Raw genomic sequence first — 20,066 nt, forward strand, 5'->3', positions numbered from 1 at the left:
TATTTTAAAACATTTCCTTTTATCATTGCAATTTTGATAACAGGTACAAGGAGTGAGGTAAAACAGCCTGGCAGGTTAAGCCCAGAGGGGCTCTCAGAGGTGAAAATGTTTCTGAAATGCTGAAAAAGGGCACAACACCTACAGAAAAGTCCTGATTCTGATCTTGTCTCACCCATCAGGTTCCCCTCAACCAAAGCCCACCCCTTGCCTCTATGCCTTAATTCGGAAGCAGTAGTAGTGTTCATCTATGCCAAGGACAAGCTCTGATTATCAATTAAAGCTCTGATTTATCAATTAAAGACCACAAGACATCAGAATGTTCCCAGGCTGTATAACAGTGATAGAGAGCTGGTTTGAGTATCAAACACCTACATGTAGCTCTGCTGCATCCTCCGATGAAGTGCTGAGCCACCTTCCAGACCTGTGCCAGACAAGGAAACACTTCTGCGTACACAGAACAGCCCCGCGCTACCTGTAGAGACTACCAGTTGCAGTACAATTAGAGGTGCACGTAGACTGATGAACACAGGAACATGCCCAGACCCTTGGTCCACCTGCCTTTTTGGTCCATCTCTAAGAAAAATCAACTTACTTTCTTTAATTAATGCTGGATTTTGTTCTTTCATAGGCAAACTGAAGTTATGATCAAATTTCGTGTGAATGTTTAAGAAACTACAATGTTACTGGTTCTTCTGATCAGTTCCTCTTGGCTCACTTTTCATTCTAATTAGTGGAATAATGTAATTAACATAACTGTTCTTTAGTTCCTTGTGTATGTATGCATTTTGTACACTCACCCCTACTTCTGTCACTTACCTCGTTTTGATTGATCACAGTATGTACACATTCCATTTAGCAGATTTAATCACTGTGCGTAATGTACCAGTGGGAAGAAAATTCTGTCTCAGTATTCTCAATATTTAACAAAAAAACATTTGAAATAAAAATAAACCACACATGCTGCAAAACCAGAAAAGAGCAGAGCTCAGCAAACTAGGAGAAGTTCTGTCTGCAGTCTGGATTGAGTGACATTGAGAAATCTTTACGGGCTGTGCTCGAGTCCATGCCTGAAGAAAAAAAATGGCTGTTCTGTTCCATCAGTTTGTCATATAAATTGATATTATGCTTATTCCAACAAATTACGGGTCTCCAAACACAAGGTTTTCGCTGTCACAACTTAGAAATATGTTAAATGATACAATCTTGTGTGCACAATGCAACTCCTGCCAGAAATGACCATTTGACAGTCTTAACGATTTCCAGAAACGTATTTTCTTTAGATTTGCCCTCATTCTTTAGGTCCAGTTGAGCAGAACAGGCCAAAGCCCACACCAGAAGTCAGTGACAGAAGACCCAGGTGCCAAGATTAAAATTTCTGTCTCCAGCTCTCCTATGAGAGCATATATAGTCAGCCACTTGCTGCATGGTGAATGGGGATCTCCTGTTTAGCGGTAACACCTAAATCCAGCCTGTGTGTGTGTTGGGAGATGCTTGAGTGTTTTCCAAGAAGACAAGATGTTCTCACCTCAGCCATGTTCACTTTACACAGTTTTATTATCTTAGCCAGCAGAGCAAGTCCCTCTACCTACTCTCTCTGTTGTCACGCCTGTTTGGTCCAGAGACAACAGAAGCTATTTCTGCTTAGCTGAGTTGCAGGTTATCTGCTTATTATCCATTGGATAACAAGTTGTTAAGGCCACAAAAAAGTTATTTTTGATTAAAGAGAACTAGACTTTTAACAGAAGACTGCTTTTCTGAAGCAACATAACTTCCCTCTGAGCTGTTTTCCTTCCAGAAGCCAGGACTGACTGGCAGACTGAGATGTCCTGTGACTGGGATTGCCAGCTCCTGCTGACTTCAAGCAAAATCAGCCCTTAACATGTCCATGCTGCATTCTGCAGTGGTAACCTAAATACCTAAGCCTTCAAGCTTCCATGAACGTGGCACAGAAGAGGCTGAAATCCTCCAAATGGGAGAAGACAACTGAATGGTTTTGTACATCCTAGCTGTACAGTCTAATTAGTGAATTCTTGTATAAATAGGAGAAGCAACGGTGCCCTACACACTTAAATGATCAACATCTTCTTGGTTTTGGAAAGAAATGCCATAGTTCCTGCTTACAGTCAAAATGAGATTGACCTACTTTAGTCAGAAGACCTGTTAAAATCACAGTCTGTCCCTGACAACTGCCTGATATAACATACTTCCATCATGCCCTTTGGGGTGATGGTGTCCTGCTGGGTGTCCAGCATCCTAATGGTGCCATGCTGGGAGCCCTGACCTCCATGGGAACGACCCTAAACCAGGTGACATCCTGATACTACTTTTCCCTCTATAAAGAGGTGATATACAAAGGATAAGACAGTCTATGTCCAGCAGTCTGAAGAGGCTGCATCTGGTACTTCCTCCATCTCCAAGGTGCTTGCTAGGTCACTGCAAGACAAGTTTGCTCACTGGACCTCTCTTGCTGCTCCAGGAGACAGCTCTTTCAAATTGCTGCATGGAAAGATACCCAGCTTCTCACACTAGCTGCATCTAGACCTTCTCTGTGAGACCTGAGCATCTCCAGGAAAGTGCTATGATCACCATGACGTGTAATCTGTTAGAATTCATGTCCTCTTCCGGCTATAGAGCAAAACCATTCTAATCCTGGAAAATAAAGGCTTTCAGTATTTCATGGGTACAGATTCTAAAGTTTGTAATGGAAGAATCAACAACAAAAATTACTACAGGTGGAATAGTTCATCTATGTCTAATGATTAATGAACCTTACTGAAGTCTTGAATAACTCGGCACTTTTGGTTATTAGGACTCCATATTCTACAGGTATTCAAAGGCTGTGGTTTGCCAATTAATACTCCTCTGCTGTCAAGCCAGCAATAATAGCCATTAGTTTCATCTTATGATGTACTTTTATAAAGTCTGTATTGAAGCTGAATAATCTTGCAATAAGCTGGTACTGCTGCATCCTTTCATGAAGTTTTGTGCTTTAGCTACATCACTTTAGTCTCATGTGGCTCATATTCCAAGCAGCCTTTATCAGATTGTGAGATGATACTTCTAAAAGACTTTCATTCCAAATCAATATTTAAGGAACAAAACTGCCACCAAATATGACTTTGGAGAATTAGGGTTTCTGAAGGAAAATGTGAGGGGCTGACAGCTGGAAGACATTTTATAAGTGCTCTTTTTTTAATATTAAGCACTCACAGTGCAGGCCAGTATGGAAATTTAGCCTTTTATTTTTCAGGTTCCACATTGAGAAAAGAATTGGTAAGTTTCTTGGAAATACTTCAAGGGATTGGTGGAAGACAGTACACATTGCACTTTGATTTCTTTAAGCCTTCAACAACATGACAGGCTTAAAAAGGCAAGTGCTATAAAGGATCCCTCTGGAGATCATCTCTTTAGTTACTAGCGTGTGAAAGAAGAGGTCAAGTTTATTCTTGAGGCTCTAAAACTGACAGTTTTACTAGAGAAAAAGGCAACATTAAAATTGTTCAACCATTTATAAGGTAACCTTCTGTTATACTGCAGTTCAACAAGGTCATTGAGATGCTGGTTTGAAGGAGCCCCATCTCCATACTCAAGCACTTGCGTTTAGCTCACAGACTGGTGGCCGTCAGCTCACTGCAATATAGAACTGACACAGTAATTCACTCTGTGTCCAAAACAACTAACATCTGAATGATGCATTCTTTCTAAATTAATTTCTTCCAGTTTTTCATTTTGCTTTAGAAATCACGCCATAGTCATAGTCATAGTTTTCTTCCTCATTTTACCTGACAGGCTGCAACATCAAAGCACTAGAGAAGGCTTGGGTCTGACTTGCAAGCAAGTGGTCCGCCCCTTTCCTCAGTCCTTCTGCCAGGCCCTACTGTGCTCTCTTTGCAAGCTCAGGATGATATTTTTCAGGATGATCCAAGCTGTCCTCATGTCTAAAATTAATTTTGCCAGTAATGCAAATGCAGTGGGAAGTTCAGAACTCCTTGAATTCCCTTCCCATCAGTGGCTAAAACTAGAAAACCTATTGAAAATCCCATCTCATTTTCCTCAGTGGTGAACTGAGGTGCTCCATGGTGGTTTGGTGCAAACAGGTTAATGCTCACATGCAGTTAATGTATCCTGGGTCAAAAACCTGCTTTGGTACTTTTTTGTACGTGCAGCTAAGACTGCTAGGACCACATCCTATATTTCTGAGATGCAGAACTTCTGCTTTATGGTAGAGTTTTCTGGGGCAGAATTTTCCTGTCCTTCTGAAAATGCAAAAGGAATTGCAATACTTATGGGACTAAAGGCATGTTGTTTTATGCCCTTTCTACTTCATAGCTCTTCCATGAAATGTCACCAAATTTTGCTATTTGAATTTTAGCTTCTAATCTCTACTGGATTAGTCAGTGTAGTTTAAGCATCCCAGCAGCTGAGCTAAGCGTTGTTTTATAACAACAACACATACCCAAGAGGTAGTACTTTAATTATGTGTCAATTAAATTTTGCAGTGATTGTAGGGTCACAGAGACATGTTTTGTTTTCAAAATGAAGCCAAGAATAAAATAGCACAGGTAACATGTTCTTATTTTATATGCATAGTGTTTAATACAAAATTAGTAAACATTAAAGAATTTGAATGAACTTCGTAATAATACAAGAAACAAATATGACACTGCCTACTGTTGTCCCTCCTGACACAACTTTGTGTTTTGATTTACATTGGTATTTCGTAGCAAATACCTTACTAGTGGCAAAGACACTGATATTTTGTCAGAGGAATGACCCCTTAGTTCTGTGTTCTGTTCCAGAAGGTTGGAGGAGTATCTGACACCACAGGAGGCTTCAGAAGAAAGGTAATAGTACTTACCTACCTAACAGTGTTATCAGTGTGGAGCTATCTCATTTCATAGCACTGCTGAACCCTGGATCAGCAGCTGCTCTGCCTTTGATTCTTACAGGTATAACTAAGCAAGCAAATGAAAAAACAAACAAACAAAAAGGGGAATTACAGCTTTGACTTTGCTTTTTCCTCCCTCCTTGAATGACACAGTGTCAGAGAGTCATCTTGTTCTGCGGCATTGCTGAGATTCCCTCATTTCTTGTTTTCAGGAGAAACAGGCATGCAAAAAAGGAGGTAAGTGAGCAGATGTGCAGAGAAAATTACTGGGCAGAAATCCCCCCCTTGGGCTACTAAACATATTGTATATGAACTCTGCATAAAAGCTTTGCATCCCTTGGCTCTCTGATGGCAATTATGATCAACTTGCAACCAAGCAGCTTAAAAAGACTGCTCAGCAGCTGCATTTGCTCAGAGTTCCCAGAGGCAGCCATGAGTCAGTGGAAACAAACCCAGACTGTGATGGTTTTTTTTTTCCTCACAGAGGAACCCTCTGGAGACCACACATACACAGCTGTAATCGCACTACAGCAGATCAGTAGAAGGACAGAAAATCATGGTTAATGAATGATCCAACATTACCACCAGCCAATGTAGTGCCATTAAAAAGGGATGCAAACCTATGTGTAGAATTGCCTCAAAAATACTGTCCAGAAGTCTCTATTTCCATAGAAACGTCCATTTTTCACCCCCTTTCCCTCGTATCCTGTACAAAATCTGTGCTACAAATGTCTACATGTCTCCATAGTTAACTCCAACACCAAACACAATGACCATAAATAGAGACTGACACAAAACTTCACAAAATATTGTCTTTAGATTGCACTGCCACTACATCTAGACAGCAGCCACAACAGTGTCCTGTTGTAGGTATAATGCTAATTTGAACCAGGTTGAGTAGCAGCAGCAGGCTGGCAGGGCTTGTTTAGTCAGGTTATATTGTGGTGTTTTCTTCTGAGTTTTGGGCTGCTGCAGTTGGGCTTGGCACCATGACCGGGAGCTAGGTAGGCAAAAACCAGTGTGGGTCAGGATTGACATAGAAGCAATGCTGGTTCAGGGCAAGTGAGATTCTGACCCCTAGGTCTCATTGTCTTGTCAAACTGGTACAAATGGAAATTAAGATGTATTTTTCAAAATTAACATGCATACTAGAAGAACTGGAGTCACAGTGTCCAAGTCTCCCCACACCTGAACAAGAATTAAGAAGGCAGCTGAACCAGTTTCCAGTGGAATTTAAGTGCAGCATCAACTACTGCTCTTCACAGCCCAGCCCTGGGACTCCCTGTCCAAGGACTGCATTGCAGTGCATGTCTGACAGCTCCACCACACACCACGTCCAGATAAGGTTCACTCTCCATTCTGATGTGTATGTTTTCCTGTCATGAAGTAAATACATACAGGCTTAGCTGAACTCAGCTGTTACTGGGGACTAGAAAACAACAGAAGTGGTCCAGATGTTATAGATGTTGCCCTGGATGTACATACTGCACGACACTAAGGACATCAGGGAATAAATTAGTAGTCCACATAGATGAGGGAAAAACATTTGACATAAAAAAATCTGTGATGAGAGAAGTTCCACTGCATTGTGCTTTTCCAACACCACATGACTCAAGAGGAGAATGAAGATGCTGTTTGTATGCCAGCATGGGGCAAAAAATACGTGCCAAATTACTTGGGCATGGGCTGGTCATCCTATGTTGCTAGAATATTCCATTCAGGACAGCATGTGTCAGTGATGAGTGCAGGTTTCAAGACACCACAAACTGTCCCACACATAGTAGTGACACCTGAGCTACATCACGTAGGGACCACAGTGATACTGGCCTGAGGAATTCCTGCATGCCCTCTCCCTGATAATCCAAAACTGGATGCTTACTTGCTACCCTAGGCCACAGTGCATCATATATTTAGTTGCATCATTTGTTGGCTACCTTGTTTCATGGAGTTTCTAATGGGAAAAATTTCATTGGTTAGCTGAATAAGCTGCCCAACAGCAGTTCTGTGTCCACATGCTTATATTTCCAGGGAAATTAACTTCAGCCAAGACAACTAACTGTTATTAGGGCCTTTGGGAAGACAGTGCAGGAATAAAACTAATAGTTCTTTGTACACATAGACAATCCATGCTGGCAGCAAATGTGTTCCTGAAAATGCTGCCTTTCCATTGCTCAAGTCTGCCCATGTCTGAAATAAGGCTCTGTATGCAAATTCAAATCAGTCAGAAGGACTCTTTCCTCTGAGAGGCTATAATTGCAGGGCCTGTAGGCAGACCTGTGACATTTTTCTTTTTTTTTACTGCTGCGAGCAATTGAAGTGCTGAATAATAAGCTCCAGGACAGACTGGAAATCTTGTGGGATTCTGTATGCATAGACCACATGCCAAGCCTGGCTAGTAGTGGCATTGCTACTGGCACCAGAAGGGATGGGAAGAGTCTGTGCTATAGTCACGTATCAATCTGACTTCAGCAGAAACTTACCCTAAATCTGACTGTGCTCCAGATCACAAACATCTTTTCTTTCCTGGTCTTTTTGGTGTCAGAATCAGGAGAAAAAAGGCTGCTCGGACACCAAATACTTTGAGGTACCCAGAAGAGTACAGTGTTTATAGTATATCTGCTCATTAAGTACCCAGCAGCGACCTGTTTTAGTTGAGAGGTTTAGATATTAAACAACATCATTCCTAAACAGCTGCTGAAGGGGAGGCTGGTGTCCCAGCCCCCTTGTTGTGTCTGAAGTCAGCTTCCATCTGGTTCACCCTCGTGCTGGATCTGCTGCTTTTGCAGTCTCAGCTGGGGAGTGGCCCGATTCCCATGGTAGGAACTGAGAGAGCCCCTCTGCAGTCTAGCTGCAAAGTTCAGTCTGGAAATTCAGATGGATGGGTTGTATAAACTGCTGTCCTAATACTACTGCATTGGATAATTACTGCTAATGCATGTCTTCCTATAGCACAGTGACATCTACAGTCCATGCTTAAAATGAAGATAATATTTTACTAATGTCACATTGCTATGCACTTTAGGCCAGTTCTGCTTAAAAAGAAATGCTGGCATTGCCTGCGATTTCCAAGTGCTGCATTGCAGGATGCTGCCAAAGCAGTGTGCTCCAGTCCTGGACTAGCAGGACATGAGCCGGTCTGGCATAAGGCTCTGCTTTTCAGATATTTCTGTCCCCCAATGCTTACACGCTGTTGGCTAGAGGCAGATCAATTAGATATAATTTCCTGGGATACTTCATCATCCCAAAGAAACTTCTTTTCCTTCCAATACTCCTGAAAATGATAGCCCTTCTCCGCATATCTTCCTGTATGAACTTTTACTCTCCTCTTTCATCTGTCTAAATTTAACTTGTTGTTCTGTTTATTTAGCATTAACCCATCAGGCTAGGTTTTTTCCCAAGTTGTTCTGAGCCATCTGTCATGCTTTTTGCTATATAAATATGTAGTCAGATCAAAATGTCATCTATGTAAACACTGTACATTGAGATGTTTAAAATATAAATACAGAGAAATCTTGTGGTTTTGGGTGAAATACCTGGAGCTGCACCAACTCATACCATGGTCTAAGACACAGACAGTGACTATATTGAAACAGTTATATGTGGGAGGTCTTTGAAGACCTATTGTATGGATGTACTTCTCAGCTTTGTCCTGTCCAATTGAGGACAGGAAAGTCAACATTTTCCTCTCTATCTTCCATAGCCTTGTTTCTCATAGGTCTCCCGTCTTAATGTCAGGGAAATGGATGGAGGGCCTAGGAGTTTCCACAGACTGCTTTTTCTATTTGAGATGCAGACAGTGTCTGCCAAAGGAGATGCTGACTGAAAACAAGTATGATCTATTATTTTCTTAACACACCTGTTGAACCCATGGTGATGATTCAGGCATGGAAAAAACATGGACATTGATTATTTTCCCCAGCATTGCTGCCTTTGTTGAATGATGAAAATGTTCATTTTTTTTGCGTGTTTGATCAGGCCTAATTCCAGTAACCGACTAGGCAAAATTTAAGTGCTTGTGTCCAAATGTGTGATGACACTGCTCAGCTGCTGCCTGACTTCTTGGGGTGAGTAATTTCCAAGAGCATCTTATATTTTGTCTGAAGAGCCTTGAATAATACCTTTGCACATTTATGAATCATCTTCCTGAATGGTGTGAATAATTTGACATCTAAGTCAAATCTAAGCTCAATCAAGATGCAGAAAGCACTCCTCTGCCTCTGTTTTAACATGCTCAGTTCTCAAAATGCATCAAAAGAAATTGCTAAGAATGGACTCAATGCTCCATGAAGCTGTAGATGCCTTCTTTAAAAATGATGATGGAGCCACCTTTGCTACGGCATCTAATTAGCCTGGATGTCCATGAAAGGTAGGTGGAAGATACTGCAGGCATCCAACTTTCTGGGCTACCTGAGGAAGTTACCTTAGCTATAAACGAGAGTAATCATGGGGCTTACATTCCTTATCTGATCAGGGAAGGAGTTGCCTTTGGATGGTAATTCACTTAAGACAGTTTAAATCCACCTCCTCTCTTCCTCCATGCTATGATACCCCAAAGCAAGAATCTCTGCAGCTTGCCTTGTAGCTCCAGGGCCAGAGACAACTTCTTGGAGACATAAACAATCTTTTCCATATCTTTTCTAGTGAGAGATTTGCTGCCCTCTACAAGACATTGCAAACTCTTTCTTGGCCTGTTTAGCCCCTCCTCTTTTCCAGCTCTTGCCTTTGGCAGAAATGAGACCTTCTGATCCATTCTAATCCAATTATGCGGTGTTTTCTTATTCTATGGCATTCCAATGAATCAGACTTCCTAAGATCGGAATGTTTCATAGATCTTTCAGTGTTAAAATGACTGTTCCTTGTGCTATGCTGCCTTGAACATGTAAAATGAACTCACGGTTCATTTGCTTTCAGTGCATTGAAACCTTTCTCTGCTGTTTCTTCTTTTAACTCTTATTGATTAGGCTTCTCTATTAGTGAGACTTCAGAAGTCTTACTTTTACCATCTTATTTTCCATGCTCTGCATTTTGAAACGGTATCTACAATCTCTTGCAAAGCTGATAATTCATTCCAATTCTTGCATAATCTTCCAACATATCTTTGTCTTGAGCTGAAGAGTTTATTGTGGACTGTCTGCTATTGTGGACTGTGATTTTGAGAATGCATTTTTTCTTTCTCTCTCTCTTTTTTTTTCTTTTTCCTTGAGCCTACTTTTATGTTCTCTTGGATGTCAAATAAGAAATATGTCTACATCTTAGTTTTTTAGAGCCTGAGAGTTTTATCACTGGGACTTAGTCTCCATCAAAATGAGAAAGTTGGCTCTTTCATCTTGATGCAGTCCAAAAGCGTGATTTCTTCTTTTTTTTGTGTGTGTGTTCGAGCTTTACATAAATAAATATAGGAGAGACAGCTTCTCTTGCTGCCTTATGCCACCACATTCCCACACAGCACAGTGGAGCCACCTCTTCACTGCTGCCCTCAGACTCCTGGCACTGTGCAACTCCACCATGAGCATTTTTCCTCATCTCCCCTGTACAGTCCCTCCTCCCAATGTGCCAGTGCTGCTGCTGCTAAAGCTGCTGCAGAACGGCCTCTCTTGTTTTTCTGTGTTTTCACTTCTGTCTGTAAATGTTGTCTGTAGCTGGGCCAGAATAAATTATGATCCTAATGATTTTTTGAACTCTGCCAACATTTTCACTGTGTTGTTCTCTTACTTTAAGAAATTAATCACTGAGAAAAAAAGTAGAATATGTCAAGAAGCTCTTAGAGACTTGATATCTGAGGAGTTTCATTATCTCCTAGAGCATTAAAATAAGGCTCCCCCTTGAAAAGGATAGGAATGTTGTTGGGGCTTTTTACAAATTTTCTTCAAATATATTTGTTTTACTTTATCATCTGAAATAGCTGTGCCCCACTGGTAACCTTATAAACCAGCACTGTACGACTACCTTTATGATTGCTCAGAAAGGCATTGAGAATGCCTCTAGCATGATTTGAGGGAAATGGAAATAGTTAATGTAAAAGTTGTAAGGAATAATGCTTATATTTTTATTTTTATAATATTATAATAAAGACAAAATATCGTGGATGGGGAAAAAGTAAATTTAGTCACAATAAATATTTGCAGAGCTGTGTCACTGGACTATTTCTACAACATTGTTATACAGTGCAGCAGATCTTAAATATTTCCAAGAAATCAGCTTGTCCAGTCTTTCTAATTGTCTGAGTAGTTAAGAATTTGGAGGGAGATGGTTTGAAGACATGCATTCATAAAAATCAACACATTACAGTAATTTCAGTAATTTCAAAGTCCCAAGAAGACTCATCAAATGCTATGGCTGCTGCAATTGGCTTGTTTAACTAAAAAACATACAACAATGAAAGACATGATAAAATAAAGCATAAAGAAGGAAAAGTTTGCTTCACCTCCTGTAAAGGAGATGAAATATTAAAGCCAAGAAGCCAGAAGTCTCCTTAAGCAGTGTAAACATGTTGCTGGAATCAAGAACCTAAAAGTCCTGGAGGCTGTACTCATGCCCTCCCCATTAATTCTCGTGTTTACCAGATTTGGGGTTTGGCATAATTTGAACCTTGGAGGATAAAATTATAAAATCCCTGGGGCCACAGGCCTCTAAAGAGTGTGTGCACCAGCCATATCATGGAGTTATTAAAAATTTAGCAGAGCAACCTGCACTTCTCTCCTGTTGACCTAGCTGTGCAAAACCTCACTGAGGTTAATGTGTGCCATTTACCTTAGGAGGGAAACTGTCCCACTGCCTGTGTGATTTTTTTATGCTTCAGTTTAAGGCTTTGGCAGTAGGTCTTAGATTAGGAAAGTTAACTTCTTACTACCAATGGCATCAGAATAAAACTTGTTACTAAGCTTTGTGTGTTTCCTTCTCTACTGCCCTTCTGGAACAACTAACCAGACAAATGGGGAGAAGGTAAATATACAGACAAAGTCAGATTGACTGGAGAAGTCAGAAGTCTCTGGTTTTTCCAAATTAAATATGATGCAGCAATGTTCTACAAATTTTTCCATTGCAAAATAACAGCACTCATCATGTTTTTTTCCCAGAACTTGCTTTATCTACTGTCCTAAACTGGATACAGTCTCAGCAGGTTGATTTATATTTGCTTCATTATAGGTACTTTTTAGTATATATACATTTTTTGACTTTTTTTTCCCCCCTGCTCTGTCCCATTAGCTCATGAACTTGTCTGTTTAAAGACTCTCACTGGAATGCTGAAAAATGTCATTGTTTTCGTTGAGCAACATATTGCATGTCTGGGCTGTTAGATAACATACAGTTTAACCATCAAGTTTTGCTCTGTAAATGACAATTTACTATTAGAAGAAGATCTACTGACTTTGCATCCTAACAAGCCAATATGAGCAAGAAGGTAGCTACTTTGTTCTCTGTGAGAATGATATCAGACTGAAGAACACTTTTTTTTTGTCATTTGTCTTACTACTCTGTTCTCACTATTTTTTGAAATATGAGTTTTTGAAAAACATAATTTATCTTCTGGAATTAGAGAATATGTAAATATTACTAAATGTTCTGAAAGCAGAAAAATAATCTGAATTTGTTTTTTTTCTTTGTTCTTTTAACCTATGTACTTTGAAAATTAAGTATTACTTTTTTGTATTACAGTGGTTCAATAGAGTGGTTAATAAAGTTTTTGGGTGTTCATAAACAAATATTAAATGGAATAGAAATATTTGAAAAAGTACTGAGTGTTTAATTTGCCACATTTCAAATGTTTAAAAAATATGAGCAAATTTTTAGCTAGTTCTTAACTAAGGTTAAATCTAGATTTTGCTTTTGGCTTTCAACTAAAACAAAAGATTGGTGTGTATCATTGGCAACCTAATTTGCAAAATTATAACAGATTCCAGATGAAAGATATACACATTCATAAATAATTTTAAATAAAGGAACCAAATTAGCTGTCTCTCATGATTCTTTAAGGTAGCTGTTGTCATATTACATTTCAGACTTAAATTTTACATTAAGACAAATCTCTAAATGTGAACAAAAGAAGTGTAAAAAGGAAGTAATCAAACTTTACAAATCATGGCAGCTGCAAGGAAGGAGAAATTAGCAAGAAGTTCATTCAAAAGATCTTATGCAAACATGACGGATCACTAATTAATGATTACTTTAGAAAAAATGATTAATAAAGACGACATGAGGAATGTAAAGCAGAACGCTGTCTTATTGATATGAAGTGAGAACTGGAGCAGAAGTTACACAAGACAAGATTAAAACAATTTCCATTGTGATTTCTGACACGATCTCTGATTTTTGTCTCTCTTTCTCATTGTATTGGTGCTCTGGAATTTCTTCATCCTCTTTGGTGAGCATGGCCTGTGACAGTAGCATTGATTTCCAGCTTTAATCTTTCTAACAATAACAAGACAAGGAGGCTCCATTTCCTTTGGAAGTGTCATTGGACTTTGCCTTCTTCAAAACTAGAGACTGTGTATAATATAGGTAAAGAGTTTTAAAAAGTGCTTAATATTTTGTAGTTTTAGTTCTCATAATCCAATGCATTCAATTTCCTCACTAATTAAAATCACAAATACAAAGCTATAGGTTTCTTTTAGCATGAACAACAGGAAAGATTTTGACAGGTCAAATGAAGCAGCTGTTGAACCCTATTTAGTCAATTGGCTGGCATCTTGGTCCTACACACCCAGTGAGGCCTTAAGGATTTACCTATGTAAGAAACTTTACGTGCAGTTTTTCAGAGCATGTCCATACTTGTTAGGTTAACATTTGAAACGCTAGTTGAAGTGTTTTCTTGTTGGCTGTTGTGGATTAGCACCAAACAATTTTAACCAGGATACTTTGCCAAACAATTATTTTTCTTGAGTCATGTTGCTGAAAGTTTTGCTTCAGAGTATCTGTAAAGACTTTTGAATGTCGTGGTTGAAATACCATGACTCTCTTACTTTTTGCTTTTGTGAAATGAGATAGCAAAATTGCTCAGCAGCTGGGGTTATTATCCAAAACTGTCACAGTTTTTTAGGGCAAAAGTGCAAAATTCTGAGAGCAAATGGCTATTAGTACTAACAATATACTTGGTACCAGCTGTGATCCTGTTTTTACTTTGATTTTCTCCTGATTAGTTCAGAAAAGGTAATGCAGAACTAAAATTGTAGGGCATTTTTGGAACCATAGATGCTTACTGAACACTTTCAAAATTTCCCTATTTGAACGAGTATTTTAAACACCTTGAGGAATCAATTAGGTCTAGCAGGAGTGAAGATGCTTTAGAACGGAAAAGCGTAAACTCTTCCAAACATATTTTAGTGAAAGGAGTGAAATTTGGCACAAATTTGGCCAAATATGGAAAACTCTTTTACCAGCAAAAATGGCAATGTGATGGATTTTCTTTCTAATAATTGGGTGGTAAAATGAAAGCAGACATTCTCAGAGGCAAAAATAGAGAACTACAGGCTTGCCTCTGGATGAATTTCTTTGCTATGCTTGGGCAAGTAAATTCAAGATGTCCTGCAAAAATTGCTGAGTGAAAGGTAAATGGCAAAAATACACTTTCTTCTTGGGAGTTCAGTGGAAATTTTAGATGCTTTTTAGATGCTTTTTTGATGCTTCAGCACCTGCAACATACATACTGAAAATAGATGCCATCTAGATGAAGATCTTGCTTTGCACTGGTGGACTTCATTTTGAGATGGAGCTCTGAAGCAATGTTTAAAGGGTAGGTATGACACAGCTTGAAAACACCTGTGAAAACAGAGAGGAATTGACAATCTTGTTGACGCATGATGAGATCCAGCCTAATGACTTAGTTTCACACAAAATTTTCAGTGAATGGACAGTTTTAGAAACCTTTTGATAGGAATGGTTGGACTCGATGATCCGGTGGGTCTCTTCCAACCTGGTGATTCTATGATTCTATGATTCTATGATTCTTAGTTAACACAAAGTTTTCTTCTTGAAGGCTCACTGAAATAGGTGTGACTGTTTAAGGCCAATTAGTGTAAATAAAAGTATCAGAGTTGGAAAGAACTGTATTTGGTTCAGTCAGGGTGGTTAAAGTAGGAAGTTGTTTTTCTGTTAACTAAAGTTAGAGTTTTCAAGAGCAGGGTTGCTAAAGAAAAGATAGCTGGAATCTCCTTCCCTCTTCCTTTTTTTAACAGTAAGACTTATATGTTAGATTGAGATAATTTAGCCATGAAGCTGAGCTTTTCCATTTAAATTTGAAGAACAAGCCCTTTCCATCAATTATTTTCAACTGCACTTCTTCCCTTCCCTTTCCTTTCCAAGCAGCTATTTGTGCTCCAGTGTGCCAAAAGGACAAGTATGAGCGAAGGCTGAATATTGTAAGAAAGAATGACTCACATGAAGTGAGAATTAGCATTTGAATTATTTTCCTGTTCACATGGTTGGTGAGTGAGGAATGTAAAGAACAGCTACTAGGGTTAAACATTTCATCTGTCACTCTAATGCAGACATTCCTCAAATCTAAGAAATGAGTCAGTCTATCTCTGCTTGTCTACTCTCTCATTTGAGCCTAACTGGAGTGTAAGATGACTCAGAAACCACACTGGTTTCAGAGAATTCATATGATTTAATTGCAAAGAGGTAGAACAGTTCATGCAGTTGGGCAAGAAAGGTGTTTCTACATGGGCAGTAGTAAAGGTGGGAAGTATGAGATCATATACCTATGTCCTGTAACTTGAATTGGTTGACTTGCTATATCCTTAATTTTGCTGGAAGCATCATCACGTAACATTTTGAGGAGGAAATGTCTGCAGATGCTTACTGTGAGGCACTGCTCAGCTGTCTTCATTCAGGCACTCCTGAATTCATGAAAAGAGACCATCTTGGCCCTGCCTTGTCCTCTGCTTGGTTCCCTGTTTGGAGGAAGGTAGAGCTGAGGACCACGAAAGAGAATAGTACCCATGCAGCCTTTGCACTGATCACCACAATGGCAGAGTACTTGGAGTCACTAGGAAGAGTGGAACCACATGCTAACAAAGCTTGTTCATTGGAGGTTCTAGCCCGCTGGGTCATTGGTTTAAATTATAGAAACAATGGTCTCTGCTCTCTTAATTCCTTCATAGCCTTAATGTCTTATTATCAGTGTTAGCAAGCTCCTTGAATACCAGTCCTTACACCTGATTTTTGCAATATTCTTTCTTGCTGCACAAACTCTGTGCCCTTTTTTGATTCCTCTTCTGTCTTGTTTATTAAGATTGCTGCCAAATTAATCTCTCCTGTCCTGACAATACTGATGACAGACTGAAGGAGTTTTTAAACTACCACAGTGAAAACTCTTTGATAAGCAAGTCAAGCAATGAAAAAGCATTCATGCATGAGGAGAAAGTCAGCAAGAAATTTCAAGACATAGTAGCCTTCAGTTCTAGAAAATGAGAAAATGCTTAAGTTGCCAATCAGAAATATAAAAGGAGGAGAGATGGGACATAGCATTTTTGTTCCTGCTTTAGTAAGTTTTGTGTTTTGTATTTTATGTAGAAGCCCAGCCCATTAGGAATTAGTATGGGGCCAAAATGTACTTTGATTCACTACGTGAAGATTATTTTCAAGTAGAGATCTACTAACTTTACCATTTAGGAGCAAAAGACGGATTTGGGGTTGGTTTTGGTTTTTGTTTGGGGGGGTACTGGTGGGATCAATAGGGTTTGGTGGCTGGATGGCATGCCACAGCACCTACACTTTCTATTGTTATTATTTACTATTTGCATTGTGGTGAGTGGTATAATATTGTAGTAGTGTATGAAGCACAAAGCTCTTCAGAGATATTCATGGTAACTGACTGACTGAAAACAAAAAGGTGTGTGTTTTCTGTCTGATTTGAAATGAATCAGCATTTTCTATAGGAAATCCAGTTTCCCTGCTGTATCCTGCAAAGCATTTTGAGACATCATTAAAAATTGAGCAGAACGTTATCCCCGTAAGACAGCCAAATCTTCTTCCTCAAATCTTTTTCATGACATATTGTGAAATGCACCTGGTGAACCTTCAAGTGAAAAACAACAAGAAGAATTGTCATCCTGGCCTAGGAGACACTGACTGCTTTTTGAAAGATCCAATAAGTTAAACACTGTGTTTTCATTTAGGACTATGATCTTGACTCAAAAATCCCACTGTGGGGGGTGGTGGTTGGAAAATTTCCAGAATAATGATGGTTCTTCTTTTGAAATGATGGATCAAACCACTGATGTGGTGAGAAGAAATAGATGAATAAATTCTCATTCATATTTACTTAACTCAGCATTTTTCCAGATCAGATTTTGATCCATATCTTCTGGCAAAGATGTATCAGCTGTTTCTGTGGTACTTCTGATCTCATCCTGGATGATGTACAGCAACCGGAAGCTAACATGCCACTAGAAAGCTATGATCTAGTTGTCATCAGGGAAATGTGGTGGGATGAATCCCATGACTGGAGTGTAGTTATCGACGGCTACCGGCAGTTCAGAAGGGCCAGACCAGGAAGGAGGGGTGGAGATGTTGCCCCCTACCTCAGGAAAGGGTTAGAATGTGAAGAGCTGTCATTGAAGAGTAGCCATGAGCAGGCTGAGAGCTTGTGGGTCAAAATTAAGGACAGAAGAACCAAAGGCAACCTTGTGGTTGATATATACTACAGGCCATCTGATCAAGGAGAACCAACTCCAGCTACAGGAGGCTTCATGGTCACAAGTTCTCATGCTACTCAGGGACTTCAACAACCCTGACATATGCTGGAAAAGTAGCACGGCAAGCTGTAGGCAATCCAGGAGACTCCTGGAGTGCATTGAGGATAACTTCTTAATCCAGCTGATAGAGACCCCCACCCAAGGAGATGCAATACTGGACCATATGGTCACCAATACAAGTGAACTCATCAGTGATTTTACTATCGGAGGCAGTCTGGGCTGCAGTGATCATGCACTGCTGGAATTCAAGGTCCAGAGGGATATGGGACAGTTGAGGAGTATAGTCAGGACACTAAATTTCAGGAAAGCAGACTTCCAGCTCTTCAAGGAATTACTCAGTAAGATCCCCCAGGACACTGTCCTCTGAGATAAGGGAGCAGAACAGAGCTGGCAAATATTCAAGGGTGCTTTCCATAAAGCACAAGAATGCTTGGTCTCCATATGCAATAAATCAGGCAGGGAAGGGAAGAGACCAGTGTGGCTGAGTCAAGACTTGCTGGTTAAATTAAAGAAGAGGAGGGAACTGCACAGGCAGTGCAAGCAGGTACGGATGACTTGGGAAGTGTATAGGGACACTGCCTGGTTGTATAGGGATGAGGTCAGGAAGGCCAAGGTGCAGCTGGAGCTAAACTTGGCAAGGGAAGTAAAGACTAACAAGAAGGGCTTCTATAGGTATGTAAATCAAAAGAGGAAGGTCAAAGAGAATGTACCCCCACTGATGGTTGGAAATGGTGATCACATATCAACAGATGAGAAGGCGGAGGTACTCAACAAACTTTTTGCCCCGGTCTTCACCGATAAACACTCTCCTCACCCCTCCTGGGTCATGGGACAGCAAGATGGTGACCATGGGGGTAAACACCCTCCCACTGTAGAGGAGGATCAGGTTCGTGACCTCCTGAGGAACCTGAACATGAGTCTATGGGACCTGATGAGATGCATCACAAAGTCCTAAGGGAATTGGCTGATGTGGTTGCCAAGCCACTTTCCATGATATCTGAAAAGTCATGGCAATCAGGAGAAGTCCCTGGTGACTGGAAGAAGGCTAACATTGTGTCCATTTTTAAAAAGGGTAGAAAAGACAACTCTGGGAACTACCAAACTGTCAGGCTCACCTCTGTGCCTGGGGAGATCATGGAACAGATCCTCCTAGAAGCTGTGCTAAAGCACATGGAGGACATGGAGGTGATTAATGGCAGCCAGCACGGCTTCACCAGGGGCAATCCTGTATGACCAACTTAGTGGCTTTCTATGACGGGGTAATCACAGCAGTGGACACAGGTAAACCAATGAATGTGATCTATCTAGATTTCTGTAAAGCCTTTGACACTGTCCCCCACAACATCCTTCTCTCTGTATTGGAGGGAGATGGATTTGACGGTGGACTATTTAATGGATAAGAAACTGGTTGGATGGTTGTATTCAGAGAGTAGTGGTCAATGGCTCAAAGTCCAGATGGAGATCCATGACAAGTGATGCCCCTCAGGGGTCCATACTGGGACAGATGCTGTTTAATATCTTCATCAATGATTTTGACAGTGAGATTTAGTGCACCCTCAGCAAGTCTGCAGATGACACCAAGCTGAGTGGTGCAGTTGTCACATTGGAAGGATGGGATGTCATCCAGAGAGACCAGGACAGGCTGGAGAAGTGGGCCTGTGAGAACCTCATGAGGTTCAACAAGGCCAAATGCAAAGTCCTACACCTGGATTGGGGCAACCCCCATTTTCAATACATGATGGGGGATGATGTGATTGAGAGCTGCCCTGCAGAGAAGGACTTGCTGGTTGATGAGAAGCTCAACATGAGTCGGCAATGTCTGCTTGCAGCCCAGAAGGCCAACTGTATCCTGGGCTGCATCAAAAGAAGTGTGGGCAGCAGGTCAAGGGAGGTGATTCTGCCCTTCTCCTCCTCTCTTGTGAGACCTCATCTGGAGTATTGTGTCCAGTTCTGGAATCCTCAACATAGGAAGGATATGGAGCTGTTGCAATGGGTCCAGAGGAGGGCTACAAAGATGACCAGAGAGCTGGAACACCTCCCATCTGAGGACATGCTGAAAGAGTAGGGCTTGTTCAGCCTGGAGAAGAGAAGGCTCCGAGCAGACCTTATAGCGACCTTCCAGTACCTGAAAGAGGCCTTGAAGAAAGTAGTAGAGGGACTATTCATAAAGGCTTGTGGTGATAGGAAGAGGACAAACATGTTTAAATTGGAGAAGGGCAGTTTTAGACTAGACATTAGAAAGAATTTCTTCATGATGAGGGTGGTGAGGCCCTGGCACAGGCTGCCCAGGGAAGCTGTGGCTGCCCCATCCCTGGAGGAGTTCAGGGCCAGGCTGGATGGGGCCTTGGGCAGCCTGGTCTGGTGGGAAGTGTCCCTGCCCATGGCCAGGGGGTTGGAACTAGATGATCTTTAAGGTCCCTTCCAACCCTAATTATTCTATGATTCTATGAATCTATGATTCTAACTTCTACTTCTTGGTTTTC

At 40.6% G+C, this 20,066-nt stretch overlaps 1 long non-coding RNA gene across 3 annotated transcripts in view; it reads left to right on the forward strand.

Moving 5' to 3' along the window:
- The window catches only part of LOC138718017 (uncharacterized), a 53,018-nt gene extending 42,518 nt beyond the window's left edge, over positions 1–10,500 (forward strand). For all 3 annotated transcript variants that reach the window (XR_011336999.1, XR_011336994.1, XR_011337000.1), the window contains exons 2-3: positions 4,800–4,949; positions 10,288–10,500. This is a non-coding gene — a long non-coding RNA (uncharacterized lncRNA). The remainder of the gene's footprint in view (positions 1–4,799; positions 4,950–10,287) is intronic.
- Positions 10,501–20,066: the final 9,566 nt, after the last annotated feature.

This window comes from Phaenicophaeus curvirostris, chromosome 1 (genome assembly GCF_032191515.1).
Source record: "Phaenicophaeus curvirostris isolate KB17595 chromosome 1, BPBGC_Pcur_1.0, whole genome shotgun sequence".
In the NCBI taxonomy this organism is placed as follows: domain Eukaryota; kingdom Metazoa; phylum Chordata; class Aves; order Cuculiformes; family Cuculidae; genus Phaenicophaeus; species Phaenicophaeus curvirostris.